The sequence below is a fragment of the Electrophorus electricus genome, chromosome 1, assembly GCF_013358815.1.
Source record: "Electrophorus electricus isolate fEleEle1 chromosome 1, fEleEle1.pri, whole genome shotgun sequence".
Taxonomy (NCBI): Eukaryota; Metazoa; Chordata; class Actinopteri; order Gymnotiformes; family Gymnotidae; genus Electrophorus; species Electrophorus electricus.
This window is the reverse complement of record NC_049535.1, coordinates 18,701,933-18,706,932: the sequence shown is the minus strand read 5'-3', so window position 1 is coordinate 18,706,932 and position 5,000 is coordinate 18,701,933. Positions and strand designations below refer to the sequence as shown.

General features: G+C 38.1%; 1 protein-coding gene across 3 annotated transcripts in view; it reads right to left on the bottom strand.

Moving 5' to 3' along the window:
- Positions 1-70, bottom strand: part of tex2 (testis expressed 2) — a 30,125-nt gene extending 30,055 nt beyond the window's left edge. For 2 of the 3 annotated variants that reach the window (XM_035525728.1, XM_027006785.2), the window contains exon 1: positions 1-70. This exon is cut by the window's left edge and continues 145 nt beyond it. The gene's annotated coding sequence lies outside the window, so the exon portion shown is untranslated. The other variant, XM_035525738.1, reaches the window with a different exon arrangement.
- Between the last annotated feature and the right edge of the window lie 4,930 nt (positions 71-5,000).

Here is a 5,000-nt window from a genome sequence, read left to right as displayed (position 1 = left end):
AACGAAGCAAATCATAAGAGAATAACGGATTCGGTCCTCTAAGGTTGACTAATCGAAACAGATCCGCATTATACAACTATTCTAGAATTAAACGCTCGACGATTGATTAAATCTTTTGGTAGCAGGGGCGTGTATTTGTTTTGGTAAATGGGACATGGCCACAGGGCAGATACGTCAACAGGAAAGTCAGCAAATTAGGGTTTTTATTTACTATTCATTTAATTTCACTATGGACATCACAAATAAAAGGAGTTACTTAAGTTAACTAATATTTGTGCTAGTTTCTGAACAAAAAAAAGTACGAAAGTTTTGAAATATGCCATCAAGTTATTGGAATTAAAGGTTTAGAATTTAGGTTGTGCTGGAGAGCCGCATTTGTGCAGAGACACATCTGTAAGCTGCCTCTGTGTGTAGAGTTTATGCACAGACACATCTGTAAGATGCCTCTGCATGTAGAGTTTATGCACAGACACATCTGTAAGCTGCCTCTGTGTGTAGAGTTTATGCACAGACACATCTGTAAGATGGCTCTGCGTGTAGAGTTTATGCACAGACACATCTGTAAGATGCCTCTGCGTGTAGAGTTTATGCACAGACACATCTGTAAGCTGCCTCTGCATGTAGAGTTTATGCACAGACACATCTGTAAGATGCCTCTGCGTGTAGAGTTTATGCACAGACACATCTGTAAGATGCCTCTGCATGTAGAGTTTATGCACAAACACATCTGTAAGATGCCTCTGCGTGAGGGCTCCCACGCTGCTCTCGAGGGTTTGGTTTAGTGATGATTCAAGAACACAATGCCCATCAGTTGCAGTAAGTCTCTGTCTTTCTCTATTTTATTTTAGAAACTATCTCAGACTGTTGCATTGAAAGTTAAAGTAAAATATATACTATTTGTAACTGGGCGGCTTTCCTCTGACTACAGTTCAAGTTCAAGTTCAAGTTCATGTTTGGTTTATTTGTCACATACATAGTCATACACAGTACAACACGCAGTGAAATGGTGGAGAGTGCTCTGTCCAAACTGAGGAAGAGAACCAGGGGTGCATAGAGAAAAAAAATATATATACAGATAAATATATATATTCAGTTCAGTAATTATCGGAGTTTAACAATGGCAATTCAAAAAGCCGATGAAGTTTTTAAATAGTCATCAATTATACAAACCAAGAACATGACATCAGTCAATCAATGACTGTAAAAACACTTTGATGAGTACTTTTCATTTGGCTTGCATGGAGCCAGGCAGAGGTCGGCCTTCTTTCTTCTTTTACACCATCTATGCCAAAGACTCACTGAGGAATGCTGAGGGCTTGAGTTCTATGGACCCTAGTATGTTGATGTTCAAGCTGTTTGGTTTATAATCTTTAAGGTGAGCAACACTTCCACCAAGTGGTCGGAGTAGAACCTTGCTACCAGCACTATCACCAGAAGCAACGCAAGATCATACAAGATCAAGTACAGTTCGAATTCATTGCACTCCAAAGACGTTTTAGAAGAGAACTGCTGTAGAAAAATCAAACATGCATTTGATTGCACCTTGTTTGCGCAGTCTACACAAAATTATCTTTGTTCTGAAACAGTGACAGTCTTCTATCACTGGGCTACAAATGTTTGTATTGTTGTACATGCACCTTCTGAATGTATACAAATTCCTGTGTCTTTAGTTACAGAAAACCAGAAGCGTATTCTTACTTTCTTCGTCCATGTTTGGGTCTGCAGATCTGAAAGTCGCAGTGAATCTGCCGCAGTACGAGAGCAGAAGAGAAGCATGTCCTCTCCATTTTGATATTTTTCTTGATTGCTCACACATTGTTATTGAACACCAGAACACATTCTTCTGGATGGGACTCTCATTGTGGCTCTTAGTGCAACACTGACAGTTCTTCTCCATTGCTCACACAGTTACTGAACCCTAGCCCATGATTCTCAGTAACTATATCTGACGCGTCATTGGCACAAAAGTATACACAATTTTATTGGACTCAGCTCTGATTACAGTGCTTAGACACTTTTTTGCAAAACACGGTATTCATTCTCTAAGCACAATTTTCATGACAAACACTCATGCAATAGAATGATAAGATTAAGGAAGGATTAGGCAGAATTTGTCATCAGGGACAGAACTCTGAACTCAGCAGGACTGCACCTGCCTACAAATGTTCAGTTAGTGAACATCTAAGTAGAACTACTGGACATACACACACATGAATAATCAGTAACTTACAGTAATGTAAAAGTAGGAGTATCTACCATGAGAGGGCAGTGTGACTAACAGCTGCACAATGGCAAAAAGTCCAGGAAATAGTGACAGAGGAAGATGGGAGGATGAGGAAGAGTAGGAGAATGGCCTGGCTCAAGGAGACAGAATATGAAATTAAATGAAATTTGGGTCACATTAAAAAAAAGTGACCATGTGGTTTGAACATGAGAGGCAGGAGAGAGTGTGCAGCCTAGCTGGTTCTGTTCCACCACAGCCTCTAACCCTTGAGCTCCACACCTCTTCCACATCGCTTACACATTGTTATTGAACACTATTGCCTGTCTCAGTGCAGCAAAACTGTGAACATACTTCACTCAACTTGAGTCTCATTGCAATCTCCTTAGACATTGTTTGTACATCACTGCACAATTCCCAGTGTCTAATCACAATGTTCATGACAACCCCTTGAGATTTGATATGTTTCTCAAAAAAAAGCATACATTTAGCAATATGTGGGAGAATTCTTACCCCAGTAGAACAAATACTAAAGAGCTTTTCACTACACTTCTGTGTAAGATAGTGATCATTACACAAATGAAGACAAAATGTCATTTCTTATACAGAATATAATGCATAAATGCAGAGACATATGAATGTGTTTGAGAACATATAAGACATTTGTAGATGTACTTTATTCATTTAGAAATGTTACACCTTGTTGGATGCGTTATATCTACATAACTGAATTGTATAGTGCCAGCCAAAGCAGTAAACTTGACAGCAACAAAACTAGATATGAACAGACACATCACTGTGGCAGGTGAGCATGCGGCCCTACTGGTCCTGTTTACAGCAGCCTGTAAAAGTTAAGCTACTGGAAATAAAAATAGTTAGACTGGCGGGCACTTCTGTTGTATCATTTAGATGTGTTTTATCATGCATTATGTAATACAATTTTGTTAGTTTTACCCAACCCTTAACATTATTTACAGTAATTCCATTAGAACTGTTATTACTGTTAAATATTCTCATCTCTCTTGCCATTGGAAGGTCTATAACTGTAATCCTTATCAGTGTACGATCTTACTTCACATCCTGCTTCATGTAAATAAATGCATCCTGTTGTATTTAACTGCCTGAGCTGATTATAGAGTGGTTCTGGCCACTCCGGGACTGCTTAGGGAGCACAAAGCCTGTGAAGGGTTTCAACTTATTTACTGCATGGTGAAGAACTATAACAATTCAGATTGGTTGCAGCTCTATATGCACATACCTGTACACATAGTTGAGCCAGTTTATTACCTTCAAATAATGTTCAGACAACCAATGTGTTAGGAGACTCTCCATCAATGCCACTACACTAGAAGATTACATATTTAGTCATACATAAATAATAACAATGTACCACATGAATTCAAACAGCATTTGAATTTAATTTGAATTTCCAAATTCACACTGCATTCATTAATAATTAATCACATAACTCCAGACATGGTTTGTTTTCTCTAATTTATGAATACAGCAGACAGAAGCATATTCCTTGTGAAAATGCGGTCTATTGTACAGTAGAAATTCACGTGATAAAGGTGTCTGGCATTTTGATTTGAATATTTCATTTTGAGGAGAATGCTCATGGTTTTGAAGTCAATGTTTTGCTTTGCATGCGCTATATAATGGTTTGTAAAAATTTATGTAAGGTTTTGAGAACTATGTTCACTAATTTTTATAACAGAGATACTGTTTCCTAAAATGTGTGTAAAAATACTGTAAGGAATGAAACTAGCTACAGTAATTGGAGCCTCTATTCTAGTTTTGAGCATGTTTTATTATGCATTATGTAATACAATATTGCTTGTATTTTTTCCCTATATTCTTCTTTCTTCACAGTAATCCAGTTGAAGGTTTTCACGTCATTGGAAAGTCTCACTGCAGTCCTCCTAAATGTGCAACTCTTCATACATTCCTGTTTTCAGTAAATAATTAAAACGTATTTGTACAGGGCTTATTACGGCAGGTGTTGTCGCAAAGCAGCTTTGCAGAGAATCCTGGTCCAGACCCCTTCTGACCAAGCCAAAAGCAGCAGTAACATAGTAAACCAACCTGTAGCAAAGGCAGTGACCACACCCAGCCTCAAATCCAGGAATTTCAGGTGACACAGGACCACCAGCCCCTAGAGCTCCCTAGTACACCCGATCGAGAACATTTACCAGCTTCATTATGACCTTCGTCACATTGGGTGCGTACCAATTGTGCACTAAATTACTAATAATAACTAGTTTTTGAGTATATAGAATGTATATATTTAAAAAATGTACTTGTTGAATATACTCAAAAATCCTCTGCATACTTTGAACCAGCCGTTTTTTGAGGATGGTTTGGATGGACACAGTTGTCCCATAATACAGTGCAAAACAGAAAGAGAGGCACAACTCACATCTGAAAAAAATGGCAGACAATGACAAGTTTAGCAGAGATGGCAGCAGGAGAACACAGGTTTCAGTGTGACAACTTAGAGTAAAATAATAAATATAATAAATGGCTACTATTTTAGTAAGAAAGCGATTTGAAATGCATGTTCATTTGCATAATTTATCTAGCCACGGTAGCCACTTACCTTTGTAAGCAAGTTAAATAGCTCTCTGTCATACTCCCTAATAGCTTGAGGAAGAAACCTTAGGATCCAAAGCTCAGAAAAGGAACCATCATCTGGCTGACCCTACATGGCAAGCTAGCAATAATAAATGAATAAAGTTGTTTTTTAAAAAATGATGTTGTAAGACTAGTCAGTTAAGCT